The 23945-nt window shown below is 44.1% G+C and overlaps 1 long non-coding RNA gene across 4 annotated transcripts in view; it reads left to right on the forward strand.

Moving 5' to 3' along the window:
• Positions 1-23945, forward strand: part of LOC135919447 (uncharacterized) — a 70965-nt gene that overhangs the window by 29318 nt on the left and 17702 nt on the right. The window contains exons 3-4 of one of the 4 annotated variants that reach the window (XR_011508750.1): positions 8556-8682; positions 9736-9858. The exons of 2 other annotated variants lie outside the window; for them this stretch is intronic. This is a non-coding gene — a long non-coding RNA (uncharacterized lncRNA). Of the gene's footprint in view, positions 1-8555; positions 8683-9735; positions 9864-23945 lie in introns of those variants that run through there. One more of the 4 variants, XR_011508752.1, reaches the window with a different exon arrangement.

Below are 23945 nucleotides of genomic sequence, written 5' to 3' on the forward strand. Positions count from 1 at the left end.
AACAAACGTCACTGTGTTGATGTCTCGCAGCATGCATCTACATTAACTGCCGTTTGCGTTTCGGTATGGTTTGTGAACAGTGTAATGCATAAAGATTACATGACATTAAGGTTGTGACCTATGCGGTGCATAAGCAAACCTTGCAAAAGATGACAAGTTGGATTGTTGAAAATAAGACAAATGGTATATATCGCAGTTACTTTAACAGCATTTAATTGACCACTTGACAAAAACTTCACTTCGCATAGATTCCAACACGTACACTGAATCTGCAGTTTTCTTTTTTGCTTATTAATGCAGTCGTTACTGCATGGCCACATTGTAGATTTGAAAACAAAGTGAAATAAATTTGTTTCTTGCAATATAACAATATGTGTAGATCACTGCGATTGTAACCCCAGAACTTAATACAAACATGCACACTATAGGACGCAGACAAATGTTCAGGACAAATTTCAGAATGTTTGCATTCTGATACATATGAAAGTGAACGGTTTCATTCCATGGCTGTCAATGAGAGGGAGAGAGAAAACTTAAAAGTGTTCGTGGAAGAAAAACGCACTGATAAGCTTAGACATATAGTCATTGCTTAACACTTTCGAAATGAATAATTATAGCTTGCTATCGACATTGAAGCAGCCATTCGACAGCAAGAAAAGGAATCAGTTTTTCCAGCTCTGAACATTGAATTGCAGGAAATGCATGCAGGCATAAAATTCTGACAATATAATGTATAGGAATACCAAATTGGAATAAATATTGAGGCTTGCATTTGTACTTTCTCTGGCTGAGCAATCTAGTTTGAAATGACTCCCATAAGCATGTCGTAACAATGTTGATCTAATATAGGTTAAATGCATGACTAGCTTAAGAAATCTGGACGATTGCTATAAATTACAGTGAAGAAACTATAATATCTAATAACATTAATAATATAATAATATTTATTTCCACAAAACAGGCTAACCGTGAGAGGCGTGCGAGGCTGAGCAGAAAGCTGAAAAATTCTACGGCAAGTGCGCCTGCCGTGGGCCTACGATCCTGCATTATGAATAGCGCGTATTGATATGGTCTTCTTGTTAGAAGTTTCGAGTATACTACCAGCGCGAGACACGGGACAACAAAGTGGACGAGAAGCGTGTCTTTTAGAATGCTATGTTACAACGTACAGGTTTCTACAAAAGTGACGGTAACTGCTCGAAACATTTGATGCGTCGGCTTTTGCGCCTTTAGAAATATTGAGAGGGGGCTCCCATATATATATTCACAGCGCAAGCACGGCGATGGACGAACCAGGCTAGCGCTAAGGTTGAATTTCACAACACAATTTTTATTCCACGTCGTAATCACACAGATCGTTTGAGGCTTCGTTCAGGGGCACACGCGGGCGTTCGGGTTGGTGCTTCTTGTTGCGTTTGGCGTAAGAATATGGCTAGGAGCAGGCACCACATATGCGCAATGACAGGCAATATACACGCATCATTTCTCTAGACGCTGACGCCGAGCACGGGTAGCGCGAGGATCTTGTTGGGCTGACACGACAACTTCGTGGCAGCCGAATTCCGAATACTGCATATACGGTGAGGGTAGCTATATGAACTTGTCGATAGGTCATCTTGCAGATTGTTGTAGCACAGGCAGAACAAAACGGTCATAGAAGGTAGATAAGGCAACACACACCGCTGAACCACCTACGAACAGTTGTTTACTGTTTACGTGCGCGATGTCGCACTGAACTACAGAAACCGCCGTCGCGCACCCCAAGACAAATCTTAACTAACGTTTTTAAATGAGTAAACGTACATATTATTTGCTTATAATCAAAAGAAGTCAATAATATTATAGTGTAAACGTTTTATTCACTACAATAAATGAATTATGCAGCGTGTGCCACGAAACCTGGCACTAAGCAACCCTGGGCGTCGCACCAGTCGCATTGTTAAAATCGCAATCATGTGAAATGAGCCCTCTAAAAATCGCATTGCGACGCGTGCGACAGCACCGATTTTCGTCGTTGCAGTCGCATCATGTGAAACAGGCTTTTCAGTTACTGCTTCGTCGCAATTTTCACGCAACATTTATGTACTTTGTACAGTGATACCCTGGTGGCATTTCATTAACATTTTACCTGCGCAATTGAGGTTATTCGTGTTTTTTACATGGATTTATTTCCGTGTTTCTCTATATTACCAATCTGGCTATCCAGTCGTTAGAGCCTTTTCTCATGCTTTATATGGCTATTTCTGGGCTACCCTATGCTGCAGGTGCAGGTGCAGAAATTAAATATTGAGCAGGGGAGATAAGCTGCATTCAGTACACAAGAGATCTACAAGTTTATTTTAGAAGAAATCAAACCTGGCTCGTCAGAAACAAATGATTCAGGTGTTTCTCATCATGTCCGACAACTTTCTAAATGATGGTATTTTATGTTGAGTGATGTTATTTTATAAAATAATTAGGGAACATGAAAATATATACATCTCGAGGACAAGAAGCTCAAACAAAAAGACAAGTCTACTTTGGTACGTCATTAGATTTTATTTCTGCTGAAAAATGTATGCTAAAGCTTCTACACATTTACGTGAAGTCATTCGTTTCCAGTCTATTTGTTATTGGGCCTTCTCACAGGCAGACGTAACTGTTATGCTGATGTGTTGTTGTTGCATCATTTTAATGTAATGTATTCAGAAGTTTTTGCGTGTTCACACACACCCAGCTTCAAGAGTTAATGTGTTCAAAGTCGTTACAAGGGTGTGCTTATGCCCTCTCTTTTGAGTCACTTTGCCTTCTAGCCATAAAGTTAAGTCACAAGGAAAGACTACGCTGATTCTTCTGGCTGAATTCAAATGTATAATTTTTTTTCAGATGTATTTACACTGGTAATAGTGCTGTAGCTATTGGCCTGTCTCAAGGTTGTATGCAGTTGTGCCTTATGTAATGTAATTATGTTTCATGTGCACGCATCTTTAGAGTAAATAAAGCTACATGAAATAGACAAGTCTCTCGTATTCTTTTGTTTGTGTTAGGGAAACTTTTGAGCGGGCACCGGGGCATGCAAGTATGAGTAGCAAAGCAATTTCAAAATGTCATGACTAAATATCCGCTAGACCAACGAAAAATCAATCATATTTTCATAATGAGTTTTGAAATCTCTGCAATCAGAAAAGGGCCACAATGTACTTTTGAATGTTGTAGCAATAATAACTGGTCAACAGAACTACCACAACGTCGTTTCAATGCGCCATCAATGTAAGCCAGCAACAATTCAACAAAACGAAGACTAGCTGCTTGAGCCCGATGAATGTTCAATGGTAACTTGTCAATTATTCAATATTGAGGCATACAATGGTGTTTCAATAAAATTTCAATGGCCAATATTCAAGAGCTTCCAACACTGAACCCAATGATATTCCAAATTATTCATGACTTTGAAATACAAAACTCAATATTGACCACTGGTATTTCACTGCCTTCACAATAATTTTTGCTAAAGTGCATAGTCTGGTGATCCCTTTGTTTCGTTGTTGCCAATGTGACGGTGCACTAGGTTACTCAGAGCAGCGGTTTCTAATTTAGGAGCTCTTCATTTGACCCGATATTTAGTTGTAAACCATCTCGCATGGCTTAATCAAATGAAAGAAATACCTTTATTTTGTACGGGACTCACTTCACAAAAGCTTTCTATTTTAGTTCGTTTGCACTTGTTAAACTATTTGATATTCGATTACAAGTTCAGAGGTACTTTCTTTTCCTTCGAATATTCGTATTTAATTGAATTTTATCACTCGGAGGTCCACACAATAAATTGTACTCATCTGAGGTATCGCGTCCAGCTTATGTCACACGATGTTTACCGAGTTGTGCTCTGTGGGATCATCTGCAGCAGCCGTAGCTAGGCTGCGCCCACTGCAGGGCAAAGGCCTCTCCCATACTTCTCCAACTACCCCGGTAGTTCGCCGGGCGGGTTCCGGAAGGGTAGCGATGCTTGCGAACAGGATGGCAAGAGGCCCGGTAGGGTGAAGCCCTAGTCGGTAAAGACGGCATCTCGACGGCCCGTCTTCAACTCCCGGTATAGTGGCCGATCTTCGCCCTTACATCGCTACCTCGAACTCTGGCCCTTATCCGCCAGCGCTTATAATTTTTCTGTTAACTTGGTCGATTTCTCTTTTCCTGATTGGCCCCTGGCAACTCCGTACACTTTGCCGAAGGAGTAATGTTCTTTTTTGTTTATATTTTAAGGTGCTCCACATTCTTGTGCTTTAGCGCGAGGCACATGGTGCGATGTTACGTGCGATCTGTCGTACGGCGTGTCGTGTGCGACTTGCCACATGCGGTGATTCGGGACATATGGTACGAATGAGCGAGCGGAGGGTAGCTCCACCAAGAACCGGTGCCCCAGCGAGGAAGTTCGGAATGCTGCGTAACATCGAACAGAAAGTGAAAGCAACTGCATTTGTACAGCTATCTTGTTTTAAACAAACAATGACAATATAAACAAATTCATTCGAGCACTGTAGACGCGTTTCCGCAAGGCCGCGTTAGCAGTATCGGCTCCGTTGACAGCCGCCGATGGCTAGGAGCCGGCAGGCATAGCTCGCTCAGCCATCGAATCCGACACCGGTAGCGCTTGTGACACGATCGCTTGCAGCTCGCATAACGAAGCGCCTATGTTAGTCGGCACAACGGGTACACATTTATGTCACGCTTAAAGCGCAGGATATTTTATTTCATTGGAGCCGACAGAAGCGAACGAGCATGCCAGGCGAGCTTGCGATCGCTTGGAGACCGTGTAGGCCTAGCTCGTCGGCCGTCTACCCGGGGCCGAGGGCCCTTGCGATGCGTCCGCAGCTAGTAATAAAGCGCCTAAATTCGTCAGCACAATCAATGCCTGAACATTTATGTTCCTCTTAAGAGCAAATCTGGTTAGTTTTCTCGGTGTTGTTAGTAGCGATGAGTACACACGCCAATCCGGCGAGCCGCTATTGCTAGCGCGTCTGCGCTGACCACGTCCAAGTAGAAATCACGCCAACGATTTATTATTTCGCACAACGTTTTATAACACGCACTTTTTAGAGGTCGCTGTAATCTAGAAGTTATTTCGTGTCAGAAACAAATTGTATCTTATTTATGTGCAGCCGTCAGCAGCGAAAGAGGCCGCCATTTCGACCAGCGAGAAAAAGACATGATCGGAGTAGTGAGGCGCCCGCTCGCCGGCCCCACACCTAAGGGTGTACCACGTGGCCATGACGTTCACGCTACCGGTGCTGTCATTGGCGAAATTATCCTGCCTAAGGTATACCGAACTTGATTTTTGTCAAAAATGAAAAATACCCGACCCTTGCAGGCTTCATACATCGCTTTTTGCGATGTTGACCACATATTCGGTGCCGCTGTTCTACACCCTTGGGTATTTGTGTTGAATGCTCAGTCGAACACTGGTCCTTCGCAAATGTGCCCGTGGCAGCGCGTAAACAGAGCCTCATTATCCCCATCGCAATTTCTCCCACTGCGGCACCACGCAGGCTAGTGCCGCTAGGCGTGGTCTCAGAGATTGCACCGGTGCAATCCCAGAGGCAAGGCATCCCTATGTGTGCCACGTGCGGCTCGAACACGACAAACACTGCTGACGTCGCAGCGTGCAATCTATTCAACCATGTCGCGGTGATGCAAACTGAAAGCGGAAACCAAACATCGTCACGTCGTAAACGCAAATGTGTCAGATGTTAAGGAGTCGCTTGTGTGGGATGCCGAAGTTTCTTTTGTAGTTTATCAAAATTACAGAGCGCGCTTGGTCGTGGATCGGTTCTGCCGCCCACAGTATCGTCCTCTTCTATGAAATGCTTGCGCGACATTGCGCATATTGCCTATTGCACATGTGCAAAGAAAAAGCACAGCACCAGTGTGTGGCCTCTTTGAGCTGCACCGATCCGAATTCGCGTTGCTTGCAGAAGCGAAATCAGCGCCGTTATCCTGTTTCGCCCGACCACAAGGACTGGGACGTGGCGCTGCCTTACGTCACGTTCACCTATAATTCATCACGGCATGATACTGCTGGGTATTCCCCCTTTTACTTACTCTTCGGTCGTGGCCCAGTATTAGCATTGGTTGCTTCCCTTCCCTTGATACATGATGAGTATGCCCGCGACGCCATCGTCCACGCTGACCATGCGCGCCAGCTTGCACGTACTCGTCTGTTGGGATCGCAGAAATCTCAACGACACGCTTACAATTGCCGCCATAAAGACAAATATTTTTCACCAGGCTCTCTCCTGCTACTTTGGGCCCCTTGCCGCTGAGTGAAGCTCTCCGAGAAACTCCTTCCGTGCTACAAAGGCCCTTACCCTGTTCTACGTCAAGTGACTAATGTCACGAGATAATCCCCGAGACCTCTATCATGCCACCCGGTTCCACATCACCTGACGTTGTACATGTCTCTCGGCTTAAGCCGCACCATGCTCTTACCGACGGCCCCGTCTCAAGCACCGGGACGCTGCTTTTTCTACAGAGGGTTGTGTTACGGTGAAACTGAGGTCAAGTTCGTCGATGGTAAAGACGACGAAGTGGCAACATTCTCTCGGGATTCTCGGCTGCTTTTTACATATGCTTGTCAATACATATTGTAAATAGTTCTGTACCCGTGACAATATTTATGTTGACGAGAAGTTGTTCTCCAATATGTACAAAAAGAACACATGCACTTACAGCACAAGAAGGTTCCCACCCCTGAAGAAAGCAGCGTCATGAGAACCGAGAACCGAAAAGTAGAGCTTGGTATGTTTGAAAACTACGAATGCCTGCATACCTACAAACAAACCTGTGGCATGTCATGCCTTGAATAGATGCCATTCCTAAATCTTGCACACAAATAAAGTTACCATCGCTGTCACTGGCTGCCTCATGGTACTCCTTAAAGTTTAGCTAGAAAAAATGCTCATCAATGTTAAAAACAAAGAGAACATGATACCCTATAGCGTTCTTCCAGAAATAAACAATGCACAGAACTTCTTATATAAATTCTACGGACACTTCGGCAATTTGGTGTACATTCATATTTGACAAACCACCCACACTGAGAAGGTCGAATTAAGGCAGGAACGCACATGAACGCTCATTCTTGTGGAAGGCTACAGTGCGAGAACCGACGGAGAAAACGGAGGCACACAAGGTACAAAGACACAGCTTGTACTTTGTGTGCCTTATTGGTCTCCGTCGGCTCTCGTGCTGTAGCATTCCACTATGCTCAACCAACAACCAACTAGTTACTCTACTCAACGCTAACCCAACTAGAAGTTTATTCGTGAATACAAAGATTTTAAACACACTGGCCAACTTCCCAAAGACAAATGCCATGCATGTGTGGCAGAAACTGTCCCGTACAACAAATAAAGGAACGAAAGACATGGCGAGTAGAATTAACACATACATCAAAAACAAAACAAAAAAGCCCAAGAAAACTGAAAGATTTTTTTTTTATAAGCGATAATACTTATTGAGAAATGCTGCCGCAACTCTTTCTCACTAAGGGTCCCAGAAATCTTGCTTCTGCATTTGTCTTCTTGATCAGTACATAATGCTTCCGTAATTCGTCCTATGTTCTGGTCTTTGCGATAAAACAATTGTTCTTTCTGCCCTTTAGAGTAGAAAAAAAAACATTTATTTTATCACAAAGGCCAGAACGCCAGAGGAATTACGGAAGCAATATTTACTGATCGCAAACGAAATAAATACATGACTACGTTATCTGTTGCTATTAGTAGGAAAGAGGTGCAGTTCTTAAAAGAGTATTCCTCGATGGTTAGAATAACTAATCGGACAAATTTATAAGTTTTAGTTTTTGACGCACGTTTCTTCCACATGATATGACCTTTCCTTTTTTTTTCTTGTATCACGTGGCTGTTTCTAAGGCACGCATGGCTTTTCATGTGTGCGAAGTTGACCAGTGTGATTAATGCCTTTGTCTTGAAGAGTAGACTTTTACTTGAGCCTGCGCTGGTGTGTGGTCCTAACTATTTGGTCGTCCTCCTCTGTTCGCGCTGCTGTTTCATGCACGCACGCATCACTTGGTTAGGCTGATAAACATCTTCATAAGAAAAATGAAATATCTCCTCTCTAAAGGTAGCCGTTCTTTTACAACTAAAATACAAAGCAAATGGAAAGCAAGCCTTCGCAGCGTCCGTGATGCAGTTGTTACACCACAGAGCAGCACAAACAATAGCTAAAAATCCCCACTTGTTGGAGATTGGCCACAGAAATGCGAGCTTCCTAGTGAATCAGCCTCATATCAACGGGTGTCTCTTGCACGGCGCCAAGCTGCTCTTGACGTAGGACACTTTGGCATCCGGACATTTGCTGCATGTGAACCCTGTGAGAAGAGAATACGTACAGAAAATGAGATTACGCAGAAAACACACTATACTGGCCAATAAATATTTGCCTCTCTTTACGAGGGCCATAGAAAAAAAGGAAGTAATGGTTCGCGATATCAAACGTTACCTAAGATACGCAGAAAAACGTTTGTTTCAGAACGGTGAAAAATATTCCCGGCTCTCTCGCAGAACTAAACACCACGCAACGGTGCGCAGCCGCTACCAAGGAAATATCTAATCTTTGGGTAGAGGTCCAGCAGCAGGAATGACCTAAAGAGACGCCGAGAACTATGCGAGCGTGACCGTGCCTTTACAAGTGAGAACCTTTATTGTTTCTTTGAAGTTTAGTATCCGCTCCCGCGTGTTTCCGATCATGCCGCGGGATGTGTACACGCCCTTGCGCGCATTGCGCGGTAGCGTCTGCGCAATGACCTAGCTTCATGCACGCGTCCTTCCTCGCCTCGTAAACGGTGCTCGACTACGGCGCTTATCTTGAGGTGCCAATGTGCCGACTGGCGATCCTTTCGCTTTTGCAAGCAACGCAATTTCGGATCGGTGCAGCTCAAAGAGGCCGATCAGCGGTGTTCTGCTTTTTCTTTGCACATGTGCAATAGGCAATATGCGCAATGTCGCGCAAGCATTTGAGCTTTCATAGAAGAAGACGATATTGTGGGCGGCAGAACCGATGCATGACCAAGCGTGCGCTGTAATTTTCATAAACTACAAAAGAAACTTTGGCGTTCCCCACAAGTGACTCCTTAGCATCTGAAAGAATTGTGTCTACGACGTGACGACGTTTCGTTTCCGCTTTCAGTTTGCATCGCCGCGACATGGTTGAATAGGTTGCACGCAGCGACGTCAACAGTGTTGGTCGTGTTCCAGTCGCACGTGGCACACACATGGAGACGTTACCTCTGGGATTGCACCGGTGCAATCTCTGAGACCACGCCTAGCGGCACTAGCCTGCGTGGTGCCGTTGTGGGAGAAATTGCGATGGGGATAATGTGGCTCTAAATATGCGCAGCCACACGCACATGTGCGAAGTTCCAATGTTGGACTGCGCATTCAACGCAAATACCCAAGGGTGTAGAACAGCGGCACCGAATATGTGGTGAACATCGCGAAAAGCGATGTATCAAGCCTGCAAGGGCCGGGCATTTTTCGTTTTGGAGAAAAATCAAGTTCGGTAGAATTTTGGCCGGATAATTTTGCTTCATTAAAGCAACGTTTTAAAACGAGCATATCCACGGCCTTTTCAAAGGGAATTTCAGTTTGCTGTATCGAGTAATTTGTTATATCCCGTTTCGTTAAAGGAAGCTTCACTGTAACATATACCCATTATTATCTTTCGTGTTACCTTCAATTACAGTTACCAAATCTGAGGTCAACCATCATTAGGAAGAAGGTAAATGATCTGCGAGTGCATCAGCCTGTGCAAGTGTCTAGGCCTGCTCCCTTACTCGTGAAGTGACCAATGCTCAATAATAAACAGCAACATAGCAAAACGCTAGGGTGTGCATCTCATTCATTTTATTTATAAAAAATATTTGTGACCATTGCCCACTTGTGCGCTTCATTTGCGGCATTATTCATGCTTGATGTTAAGCTTGGTTTAACGCGTTATCGCTTTTGTGGCCTTGTCACTATTTCAGTGATGCTCTGTTGAGTTGAGAAAATGGACCATATGCATTGGTACTGTCGGTGAAGCCCTGATTTTTTCAATATTGTGAGGATCAGGAATATTCCCATTCATTTATTTACCTAGCATGTAACAAGATACACCTTACTGATACACAATAATGAACCTTCATACACCATAATTCATTTATTATGCATGCTATCATGGAATGATGTTTTGTGTTTCTAAATTTGTATGCGTGCCAAAAATTTATCCAAGAAAAACTTCAGGGATAGTTCTGCGGGGGTCCTTGGTGCTATTCCATCAGCAAATCTGGATAACTGTTGACAAGTAAAATAACCTTGGTGTTTCCAAACCATCGCGTATGTGCAATCTATGTCGTATCCAGTCAGATCACTGAAGCTAAGCAACATTTCGATGGACAGTTGATATTGGAAGGACACAGACCATCTAATTTGCAATGATATGACTGAATTTTAGCTTCTATATACTAAAATGCTTTTATAAAATTGTTCTCCTACTGTAAATTGACATTTTTGGTAAGTCTTAGTTTTTTTTTTCAACTTGTCCCTCGGCCAGTGAAAACGTGGTGCTTTCCAATCCAGTTTTAAGGTGCTGAACGTTGCAATGAAAGTTAAAGAACCCTGACAAGTCATTGTGTCGCCACTATTTAAAGAGCTTTCAAATGGCTTGTATGTATTTCACCTCGGGGTCCTACAAGACCTCTCACTAAACGAATTAAATTACTGCGTTATGTAAATACTGATGTGAAAGTATCGTACCTTACTCTGCAACAGTCTGTTTATTTCGTTAAAAAGCGTTTTCAAGATTGCTACAACACGTTCCCAGATATTCCTGATACCCGTTTTTCAAACTGCATGATTTCTTTCAAGACGCCCTCAATCCCTTATTTGAGGGTAAATCATGGTCTTCACGACGGCTATAAGACGTCTTAAGACATCCGGCAAAATTGCCTCAAGACAGCTACAAGATGGCTAAGTATTTGGTAAAACCGTCTAGAGGTCTTGTAGATTTATTAAGGTGATTGTGAAGACGTCTTGCGGACGGCTAAAATACTAATCTGTCTTCAATGCATAGTCACCTTGGTCATAAAATATCAGTATTTTTCTTGTTTTCTTGTTATTAGGTCTATCACTTGACACGGTACCGTTAATCCCAGAATGATCTCTTAGTGGGGGAACAATAGTTAGCGAGGAGAAGATATTAGCGTCTTTGTTATAAATAGGACAAAGATGTTGGAAGAATCAGTTGCAATGCACGTTGGTTCTCTGCCTTATCGCCTCTCCCAGTTCGCCATCGCGTAGCCACTCAAATACTATTACTCATCACTCAATCTCGCACCTTACATAATGCCTGCAACATACATTTCTCACTGCACCAACTACTACGTTCAAGTTTTTGTCCACGTGCCTGAACTGTTACTTCTACAGCTTCCGTCTTTTCACGTCCAGCTAAATATTATAACGGCCTTCACAAACATATCGTTGACATCACCTGTGCATCATCATGTATTAAAAATCTAAATAACTATTTTTGTAGATAAATATATATGGGTTTGTTAGTAATGTTTTTTTGCTGAATCCACCCCTTATGTAACACCCCCTCGTGGGATCTTTAAGGAAATAAAGTGAAATAAAAGGAAAGTTTGGATGGGCCAAATGCAACATATTTGTTCAGAAATTCGCTATCAGTGTTATTTCCACAGAGTATTTCTGCTGGATAAGCCCAATCTATCGACCTAAATTTAAAATCACCATAAGGAACTATAAGGTTCTTTAAACCTAGCAAACACTCATAAAGAGCATGGTAAACAAGCTGTGATTGTTAAGGGGCCCATAAGAAACTCTTATGATGATCCACGAGAAAGATTTCCGGACTAGAGTGCAATGCATAGACTGGTTAGTGGTGATATGAATACCGCCACCCCGTGAGTCGTCAAGTCTATCTTTGAGAGATATCGAAGTTAGTAAATGTAAGCAGGATCTCGGAATCGAGTATGTACAAAGCAAGCGATGTTACCGTGAGGAAGGCTACGTCATTGATTGAAGAGGAAACGAGGCTTCAAAGCAAGTCATGTGTAGTTGGTGAGCTATGACTATAAATCTAGTGGAATTGAGCAAAAAAGTTGGCGAACGGGCTTTCTAGTTTCCTGTCCGACCGTTTCGAATATGTACTTTAAAATGCTTCGACTACGCTATTGCTCACCTTTCCTCTGGAGGGCCGCCAGGTAGTATCAGGCTTTACAATAATTACTTGTAACAAAATGTAATTAGTGCCATAAGTTTCTACGTTGATGATTACATCCTCTACCACAATATTTTTAAAGACGCATTTTCACCGTTCCGCTACTGGTGTAACACCTTGCACGGGAGTGTAGACTTCACCAGAACCATTTCGATAACATTCCATAGGCGTTTAGCACCTTCCATTTTCGCGTATTCTTCCAATAACTCCTGTCTAGAAAGAGTGCCTGAATGTTAGTACCTCGGACTCTTATTCTCCCATAATTTAACTTAGAATAAGCATACCGACGTAATAGGCAATAAATCATAAAAAACTCGCCATCTCCAACACACCCTTCCTGAGACTATTCGCGATAGTAAACTGCCATCGTACAAAACAGTAATCAGTTTGGAACCCTTTTCCTAAAACGGATCTTAACAAGATTGGGTCCATACAAAAAAAAACTGTTAGTTTTATCTATCGTCGCTACTATAAGAATGTCTCACCTTCATGTGACCTCTCAAATTAACCACTCTGGCAACACGTCGCCGGAACGAAAGCATAAAGTTTCTACACACCTTAATTAGCTCTGCACGCTGTACCTGCTTATAGAAATACTTTAGGTTTGCTGTACTTTCTCGCATACGCAGCTCTCACAATGTGGACCTTTTGTCATTAACATCCGAAACGGAAATGTACCAACATAGTTTTTTTCCCTCAACAATTGAAGTTTGGAACGCATTGCCCGGAAAGGTTCGTTCTTTGCCCGTGACCTATTTTTGTCAGCCAATCACATATGATGTTATCGCCACTCTTGCTACAAACCACGATGCGCTGCAGTAGGTAAAAATGAGTAAAAATAATATAAAATCAGTTGACGCTGCTGGTTTACCTGTCGTTACGTTTTACGTTCAACGAGCTTATGAGCAGAGGGGTCACAGACGTATTTTTAGTTGTTGCAGAATAGGCAAACAAAGCGAAGCTTGGAGATAAAAGATACCAAACTGCACTAGTTGGTTACGCACAAAACGAGTGTTTGGTGAGAATTCGTCTGTGATGCCGTAGTCACTGCCTCTAAAGTGTTTTTTCTGGAAAATAATATTTTCTTTTTATTTAAGGAACATGAACTTCAAAATTATGGGCATATTTCTGCTTTGCTTGTAAGAACCCAGCCTGTGCGCGCGCTCAATAGAGTTCCGGTCGATTGTTGTACTGAGATAACACCCGCAGTGTTCGAAAATTAGGTTCTCGCTACCCTTCCGAAATTTTCTCCTCAGCATCACTTACGCCAGAAAACACGAGAATATTGCGACACGATCTGTTTTCGGCGTCATCCATTCGAGAAGACAGCGACGAAACTTGACTTCTACATTCAGTAGGAGCCAACAAACGTCTTGCACCTCCGATGTTATAGTGCTGAGTGACTCGCACTCTTATTCAATTTTTCGTAGTCTTGTAATAAACGATTTCTCAGATAGTTTTATTAACAGAAAGTGTTAGTCGGATTGATTTCAGTTATTCAAGTATTGCCGCCTACCCAAATTGTATATATTTCCTTGCACTGACAACTTCCTGAGAAGCAGCTTGAGAAAGAGGGCAAGGATTGGCCTCAATACCACCAGCCAACAATAAAAATGGAGACTAACTTTACCATACGCTAAAGTCGATGGATACGAAAGCCTGGGCGCTAAGCAGACATTAAATAAATTAGTTACCAGCCGTGGTGGCTCAGCGACTACGGTGTTGTGCTGCTTAGCTCAAGGTCACGTGACCGAATTCTGGCCGCGCCGGCCGCATTTCAAGGCGGGGGGAGGGGGGGGGTTGTCCCGAGCATTGAGGCCACGTTAAATATGCCCAGGTGTTTATAATTAACCCGGAGTCAATGCCTCATAAATCGTGGTTTGTGCGCGTAAGACTCCAGGATTCATTCATTCCATGTGTTACTTGACATTCTCGTTCGAATCAGAATCAGAATTTATTATTAGAAGTTGGGGCACATTACAAGTATTTAGTATAGAGAAGGCGGTCCCATAGTAAAATACTGCATCGGGACCTCGTGTACAAAAAGAGTTATTACAGTTAACATCTCCAAGTAAATGTAGCCTATAATAAGGAAGTATACAAGCAGCAAGAAAAGAACCGTTACAGAACAAAATACAGAATTGATTACAAATAATACCATGGTTTAGCATATCTGAAGGAAGCAGGAAAAATTGTATGGAAGAAAAATATCAACAGCTTATTTACCACAATAAAAGAAAGAAAGTAAACAGAAAAAGTGCGAACAAAGAACGACTACACTAATCCTTGTCGGCAATCTGGCAATAATTAGTTCTCTTTTAAATTGTGATAACGTTCCTGCGTTTTTCATTTTGAGAGGAACAGTGTTCCATATTGATCTAGAAGTGAACTCTACAGTCTGTTTACCATAGTTAGTGAAGATTGTTGGTAGAAGAAAATTGTTATTCAACACAGATGCTGTGGTACTATGAATCATCAGGTTAGATGGTGAAAATGGGATAGGTAGTAGCGCATTATTTACAGATCTGTAGAAAAATATACCTACGTTGTATTTAGTGAGTCCAGAAAAGGTGAGGATGTGATTCTCGTGTAGTATGCAAGCGACATTAGAAAAGCGTGGAGTGTAAGTGATTATTCTTATGGCTCGGTTCGGAACTGTCTGGAGAGACGCAATATGAGTATTACATGTGTTTCCCCAACATATTATAACATAAGTAATGCGAGAGTGAACAAAAGATTGGTAGAGTAACGTGGTACGTGTGAAGTAAACGCGTGTTTTAGTGAAGATGCGCGCGTATACGATAAGCTATCTTCTTTTTTATGTGAGAAATATCATTGTGATATTTGAAACTACAATCAAGTAGAATACCAAGGAAAGATGAACATGAACTTGGAGGAAGATCGTGAGGACCAAATATGATAGGTGGAATTGATGGTATGAACTTGGAGGAAGGCGGTGAGGACCAAAAGTGATCGGTGGAATGGATGGTATGTTTCGCTGATGAGAAGAGAATACAACGAATTTATTCTTAGTTGCATTCATAGATAACATGTTAACATTACACCAACTAAAGATATTTTCTAAGTCAGCATTTAACTTATTATCGAGAGATGAGATACCTTAGTGTCATCGCAGTGGTGTCAACTGCGTACAGGATGCATTCTGTACGAAGAACGGCTTGTTTCTTCGTGTTATTTGTCGTCTCTTGTTTTGATGCGAAAATATTAGATGGCTTATGAGGTTGAGCACAAACAAATCGAGGGTTGAACTCCCACCAAATGTCGTGCTCGAGCGGCTTAATTTACTGCACCTTAAGCGTGCCTCAGTTAACTTCGCCGTTATTAGCACCAAACGTCCTGGGTTCGACTACCACTAAAGTCGTTGGTTCAGGTGACCTAAATAACTCTGCCGTAATTAACTGTGCCCTAATTGAGTTCGCCATAACACCAGAGGTCGTGGGCCCGTCACGTTAAGCGTGCAAGCGCACTGTTATTTATTTTCCTAGGCTACAGTGCCGGATGTGTTCCCTTTGGTTGCACTAGTACGCCGCCTAAGTACACCTGAGTATAAGTGAATCGATGAGGCTCAGATACCAGAGAGGATGTATTATGCTAATGTTTGGCAGCGACACATCCCTGTAGGGGAGGTTGGGCCCTTTCAGCGTTCTGTTCTGTACAGCGTGCAACCAAATCATATCGGTGCAAACATGCACGTTCCATTACATCGAAGGGCTGAAGCTTTCTCTATCGCACGTTTATTGCTTGTTTGAATTACCTCGCTTATAACATGATGGGTTTTGTCATATGGACCTTCGCTTGCTGCCTCGCTTGTCAGCTCCCCTGAGACATTGATACTAAAATTCAGTATCCAAAGAGCCTAGATGAACCCAAGCAAGATATGGCAGAGTCTACGCAGAAAATAGCGAACACTTTGTCAACATGTAACGAAATAATAAGCGCACTGGCAAATGCTGTGCCGATTCCTACCGACCTCGTCCCAATCGACAAACAGGCAAGACGCCGTTTTGAAGCTGTGACGTAGGCTGCATTGGTCGCTTTTTAGAATGTGGTGCAAAACGGATGTGTACAAACATATGTTAGCTTCATAATTTCATGCCCAATAATTCACGCCTGCTTTCGTTAAAGTAAAGAAGATATGCAAGGTAGGAAAAATAAAAACCGAAACCAGTGCAAGACTCGCCCTTGCTACATTGCGTGCGAATGCATATGCAGAAGCTCCGCCCCCATAGGTTTCTCTTCATATTCAAGAAAAGTCCGCGAGTATGGAGGTACGTTGCTCGAATCAGGCCGTTGGAGAATTTTATTGATTTATTTAATTAAATAACTGGTCGTTTCTCAAGAAGGCCGAGCCAGTTATTGAGGCACCAAGCTTCAGCGCTATGCTTGAACTCCTCGGCCGCTGTGGGATATCTTAGCACCACATCCAGGGGCAAAGCAGCCATTAACGTGATTCCTGCTGGACAGAAGCAACAGTTCCCGGTCACCTACGAAACATGTCACAATGGCGGTGTGATGAAGAGCGCCGTCAATGCTGCTGCAAATGTTGCAAATGGATGGCTCACGACGCGAGACTGACGAGAAGCCTGTGGGCGCTTTGAAAATGCACCAAACGCCTGCACGTGCTGGCTTGTATGTAGTAAATTTTTAGAGATATTCTATTCTACGGCATGCCATTGTGATCATAGTATGAAACTCAATGTTTCTGGAGTAATGATGTGTGTGTGTGTGCGTGTGTGTGTGTGTGTGTGTTTGTGAGTGTGTGTGCGTGCGTGCATGCATGCGTGCGTGTATGTGTGTGCGTGTGCATATTAACTTAATTATATATAAACCGAACATTGCGGCAACGGCGAAAATATAAAGCCAGAACTCCATACGAGCGATTTTGTGCCAGATGGCGACAAGCGACGGCTTCGAAATATGAAATCGGCCTTCAGGCAAGCAGCTGGCTCATTCTTGTCGATAGATTGCTCAGTTCACGAAATGAATAATTCGTTGCCTGGAGGTGCTATAAGCGACTAACCATTAGCGTGAAGCCAGCACAGGAGGTACATCAGTGACAAACTACAGATTTTCGCATGGAAAGAGCAAACGAGTGAATGTTGATACGTGCAAGGATAAAAACTCACTGCAGTACCTTCACAAATTGTTATTTTGTTCTGCGCACCAAAGCAGATTAACCTAAATAATTTTAACATACGTCACGCCACTTTCGGCGCGTGTTTTCTGCACTCATACAAGCTACGCCAAGGAGACATCACTGAAGGCAGCGGCTCGCTCGGGGTGCGATTTGTAGGTCACAAGCGGAATCGAAGGCCATCACCAACGCAGCACTTGCCGCCATCGAGGGCAAGAGGGCTTACATGGGGCTTAAACTTAATCGTTCCCCGCAGGGGCGTTGCGTCAGCAGGCGTTTGGTGTGTTGCGACACCACGTACCCGAGCACACGAGGGTTGGACCCTACCGCATCTAGCCGTGCGTGGCTTAGCCGTTTCTGGGGAAAGGGGGATCCAGGGGGTTGAGCCGATGCCAGGTGTTTGGACCTTTAAAGCCCCCCGGCAGAGGCAACACACCTCTTCGGCCTCTGCTTCACATAGACGGCACCTCCAGAATGACCCACCTGGGGGCAATCGGCAGTCGTCCTTTCCTGTCTCTCTATCCTCAAATCTTCGTCTTTATCTCTCACTTTTTGACCTTTCCTGTCTTCTTCTCTCTTCCATGTACTTCCTTTCTCCACGGCGGCAAAGGTTAACATTGTGTGGCTATCCTACCTTGGGTACACCATATTTGGTTATAGTGACGGCGTACGGCTGGTGTCGTGCAGACTTGTATGCAAGTTCTGCCGCGTGCCCTCGTTGGGCTCCGTGGTGGGTTGTCGGCACTGTTGCCGAATTCCTTATGCCTAATCATGGAAAATTATTTACCCCCACTTCCTGATCGCCCTCCTAAACGAGGGCGCACCGAAGTCTTTCAATTTTCGGGCAACCGAACGTGAAACTTTCCCCACTTTCACGTCGTCCACTCTGATCAATCTGGAAAGATGGTGAGAATGATCTCACCTTTTCTGGTAGCGAAATCTCTGACTGAAGTCTTTGGACCTGGTTACAAAGAGTCGAAAATGGCAAGCGGCGATCTCCTACTGGAGCTTCGTGACAAGAAACAGCATGAAAAACTGCCTAATCTGGTGTCCTTTGGTGATGTTCCGGTTACGGTTACCCCACACCGTACCATGAATACCACCCGCGGCATCATCTCCGATGCTGATTTGCTAGAGCTATCTGAAACTGAACTCCTGGAGGGATGAAGTGATCAGAACGTCATTAGTGTCACACGAATTAAGATGAGGTGGGAACGAAAAGAAATTCAGACAAAACACCTAATACTTACTTTCGGCTCTAGTGTTCTGCCCGACACCATCGAGGCCGGGTACCTCAACATTCGTGTTAGGCCATATGTGCCATATCCCCTGAGGTGCTTCAAGTGTCAAAGATTCGGCCACAGCTCACAGAGCTGTCGAGGCCGGATGACTTGTGCCAAGTGTAGTGAAAACGAACACTCCTCTGAAACCTGCCAGAATACCCCACACTGTGTCAACTGTGATGGCGAGCATGCCACGTACTCGCGGTCCTGCCCGTCTTGGAAGAAAAAGAAATTGTGACCATGAAAGTAAAGGAAAATATCACTTTCGAGGAGGCACGCGGGCGGGTTTCATACCTGCCCAAGAAAAGCTTTGTCCATGTGACGCGTCAGGGCGCAGTGACACAAAGGCTTCCAGCGGCTGTCCGACCCACAAACAGTGAGTCGGCAGTTACGCCATCTGCCCCCGCGGCGGTTGCAGCTAGCGCTGCTCCATCAACCAAAAAGAAGGCACCATCGACCCCGCACGTGAGCGCAGCCGAGGCTGCCTCAACCTCCCAGGTTCCTTCCAGCACTGGCAACAACCAGCGTAGCCCAATCCCACAGGCAGCCCCATCGACATCCGGGCTGGTGGGCGCAGGGGCCTTGCCCTCTGAGGCGAGGCTCTCTCAGGAAACTTCTCGCTCGCAAGAGCGCGTGTCCGGCGCCTCACATGAAGCAATGGACACTACACCTATAGTCACGGTGCTCCAAGCGCCTAAGGGGTGGCGAGGTTCCCTCGAACGCTTCAAAAAGGGCAAAATTCCTGTTACAGGGCCTGGAAAGAGCTCTGTAACATGAGGCATCACTTCTTTTTCTGTATGCACAGCACCAATTTACTTTAAATATGGATACACAAGTAATTCAGTGGAACGTCAGAGGTCTTCTTAGAAACCTTTATTATGTGCTAGAACTCATCCAGAAACACAATCCAAAATAGCTGTGTTCACAGGAAACACACTTAAAATCCAAACACACAAACTTTCTCTGAACGTATGTTACGTTTCGCAAAGATCGCGATGATGCCGTCGCATGATCAGGGGGTGTTGCGATTGTCATTCATAAAAGTATGGCCTGTCAACCCTAACAGCTACAAGCGCCCCTTGAAGCAGTGGCGGTGCGAGTTGTTCTGCTAAACAAACTTATCACTATTTGCTCACTTTATATACCCCCACATTACAAACTAAGCAAACATGACTTTCAGTCCTTTATAGATGAATTGCCAGAACCTTATGTTGTTCTTGGCGACTTCAATGCACACAACTACCTGTGGGGCGACCCTCGTATAGATGCGTGAGGACGTCTTGTTGAACAGTTGCTTTTTTCTTCTGGCGCGTGCCTCTTGAATAAGAAGACACCCACATATTACTATCTCGCAAACAGAACCTTTTCTTCAATAGATCTTAGCCTTGTTTCCCCGTCACTACTGTCAGAACTTGAATGGGAAGTTAACAACAATCCTTATGGGAGCGACCACTTCCCCATACTGCTAAGAACATATAAAGAAAACGAATATCTACCACAGGCTCCTAGGTGCAAAATCGATACAGCCGACTGGGAGAAATTCCGAACTTTCACTAGTATCTCATGGAATGACATGTCTTCTTTAGGAATTGATGCTGCTGTGCAGTATTCTAGAGCCTTCATTATAGATGCCGCACCTAAATGCATATCTGAAGTGGCTTTGCATGCAAACGGCGCGTTCCGTGGTGGAACGACGAATGTAGGACCACCCGTAAGAAACAAAACAAGGCGTGGGGGTTGCTACGCGCCTCTCCTACTGCGGAGAATCTTATTGACTTTAAGCAAGTAAAATCCCAAGGCAGGAGAACAAGCCGACTGGCTAGAAGAGAGAGTTGGCAGAAGTTCTTATCGAGTATCAACTCGTATGCAGATGAGGTGAAAGTCTAGAACAGGGCTTACAGCATAAGAGGGCGACAAATGTACTCCCTCCCTTTGGTAAACACACAAGGCAATACCCTGCAAGACCAGGCTCATGCTCTCGGTGAACACTTAGATTACATGTCTAGCTCCACTCACTATTGGGAGAACTTTCTTAAATATAAAGCAATAGAAGAACTCAAGCCTCTGAATCGGAAATGCATGCCAAACGATCCTTATAATCGTCCTTGTACCATTGCTGAACTTAAAGTTTCATTGTCAGCATGTCGGAGCTCTGCACCGGGACCCAATAGAATTATGTATGGTATGCTTAAGCACCTGCACTCCGACACACAAACCACGCTACTCACACTTCTCAATACTATCTGGACTGCTGGTTATCTCCCATCAGAATGGAAGGAGGCTATTGTGATCCCTGTTTTGAAGCATGGTAAAGACACTTCATTGCTTACTAGCTACCGTCCTATAGTGCTTACGTGCTGCCTCTGTACGCTTTTTGAAAAAATAAGCAATAGCCATCTCATACATCTCCTAGAGTCCAGTAAAATGCTTGACCCATTTCAATGTGGTTTTCGGGAAGGACGATCTACAACCGACGATCTTGTGCGCATCGAAGTGAGCATTCGCGATACCTTCGTGCACAAGCAATATTTCTTATCTGGATTTCTTGATATGGAAAAAGCATACGACACAACCTGGCGGTACGGAATCCTGCGCGATCTTTCCGCGCTAGGTATCCGCGGCTATATGTTAAATATTATAGAGAGCTACCTAGAGAACCGTACATTTCGAGTGAAAATAGGTCCTGCACTGTCGCGTACATTCATAGAGGAAACTGGGGTACCCCAGTGTGCCGTACTCAGCTGCACGCTCTTTGTCGTAACGATGAACACGCTTCGCGCATCCTTACCACCAGCTATTTTCTATTCCATCTACGTAGACGATATACAAATAGGTTTCAAATCCTGCAACCTCACAGTCTGCGACAGACAGTTACAGCAGGCCATAAACAAGGTGTCCAAGTGGGCAGACCAAAATGGATGTAAAATCAACCCCCACAAAAGTTCTTGTGTTCTCTTCACAAGAAAGAGAGGCCTGGTCCCAGACCCTTTTCTAACAATGGGCGGACAACAAATTTCTTTTAACAAAGAGCACATATGTCTAGGTGTTATACTTGACTCCAAGCTTAGTTTCATTCCACACATAAAATATCTAAAAACAAAATGTCTATAAACAATGAACTTACTTAAACTCCTATCCCACACAACATGGGGTAGTGACAGGAAGTGTTTACTGAATCTTTACAGGAGCCTAGTTTGATCAAGATTAGATTATTGTGCCGTAGTTTAACACTCTGCCGCCCCGAGCGCGCAAAAGATATTAGACCCTGTTCACCATCTGGGAATCCGCCGGGCCACTGGCGCATTTAGAACAAGCCCTGTTGAAAGTCTGTATGTCGAGTCAGATGAGTGGTCATTCCATTTTCAGAGAACATACAACAGCTTCACCTATATGCTGAACGTGTGCTTTAATAAGGAACATCCATGTTTCACAACCGTTAACGAATTGACGTGTGAAACACTTTTTCGTAATAGACCCTCTTTGAGATTACCTTTCTCGATAAGTGTAAGAGAACTTAGCGAAGAAATGGACGTCCTGCTTCTTGAACATCGCCTAATGCCTGCAGCTAAGCTATTACCGCCTGGCAGTGGCAGGTGATAGCATGTGACGTATCCTTTGTAGAGACCACAAAGCACACTCCTGAGCTTCAAATTGCCATGCCTTTCCGTGAGCTTCAATTGAAGTACTCCTGCTCCGAGTTTTACACAGACGCGTCAAAATCACATGCCGGCGTATCCTACGCTGATGTTGGTCCCTCTTTTACTGAATGTGACGTGTTGAACCCCATAACAAGTATCTTCACTGCAGAAGTCTACGCAGTACAGAGTACAGTACAAGATGTAAAGAAACTGAAACTTGAGAAAGCCATCATATTCACATACTCGCTAAGTCTTGTAAAAGCATCCATTTCTTTTCAAAAGCAAACGAATCCTGTCTTCAATGAACTCCACTCACTCTTATGTAACATCTACTTATCACATAGGCATGTAGTAATATACTGGGTTCCTGGCCATAGAAGAATTGGGGGAAATGTGCTTGCCGACGAGATCGCAAATCAATAGCGTCGCATGGTATTCGTTCTGCTGCTGTCCCTACCATAGACATGAAGCCTTTCCTAAGAAACAAACTGCGAAGCCACTGGCAGCACTTGTAGGACGCTGAAACGAGTAATAAGCTTCACCTAATTAAGCCGAAGTTAGGTTTCTGGCACCCAACTACGAAAACACGAAGAACAGATGTCCTATTCACTAGACTGAGAATAGGACACACATTTGGCACTCATAACTTTCTCTTGACCGGTAACGAGCCTCCAAACTGTGGTAGATGTGGCCACCGGCTGACCGTCCTCCATGTCTTCCTGGAGTGCCTGGAAGCCGAAAGAGAGAGGAGGAAACATTTCCCTTTTGCATTCCGCCATTGTATTCCCCTGCATCCGGGTATGTTTCTTGGTGACGAACGGCTTTTTAAGACCGGAGCAGTCATCGCGTTTTTGAAAAATGTTGTGCTACATGTCACAAACCCATTAATTTCGTAGCGCATCCTCTTTCCAGAGGATGCCGCTGTGATAGTTCTTTTTATATAGCACATGCCTCCAGACCCTCCTGCCTCCAGTGCTCTAACGAGGTCATGATGCTCTAGTGAATTTTAGAAACTTCTGCATTTTTTTATCGTATCATTATTTTGCAATGTACTTTAATGCTCATAGTACTCATCATTTTTCATCGGTGTAATTTTATTACACGTACATTTTACGCACTTTACAGTGACTATATTTTAGGCCCCTTTACAGCCGCATAACATCAACTTCTTAGAACCTATCACCCCACTAAGAAATCACTAACATTTGCATGGCACTCTTTGGCCATACCTGGCCCTTGCACCAATAAAAGCCACGCATTCATTCATTCATTCAAACTTAATCGTTATCGTTATATTTCACAACATCACGTCGCCCTGTTATGATGAATAGCACCGCCAGCTGTGTTGCCCACGCTGGACATCGATGGTACACCAGGTGCGACCAACAGGAAACCGTCGGCGTTCGGAAAACGGCCCAACCGCCTCCACGCACACATACCCAGTACTACAACTAGCACATTCTTACTGGACCGCATACCCAGCAGTTCATATACGCACATACCTACAGGACCCACACCCTGTGCCCCTTTGGGTACATTGGCCCAAATTTTTGAGGCTGCGTTATCTCGGAAACCGGCCCGATGGAGAACAGACAGGCT

The sequence above is a fragment of the Dermacentor albipictus genome, chromosome 9 (assembly GCF_038994185.2).
Source record: "Dermacentor albipictus isolate Rhodes 1998 colony chromosome 9, USDA_Dalb.pri_finalv2, whole genome shotgun sequence".
Taxonomy (NCBI): Eukaryota; Metazoa; Arthropoda; class Arachnida; order Ixodida; family Ixodidae; genus Dermacentor; species Dermacentor albipictus.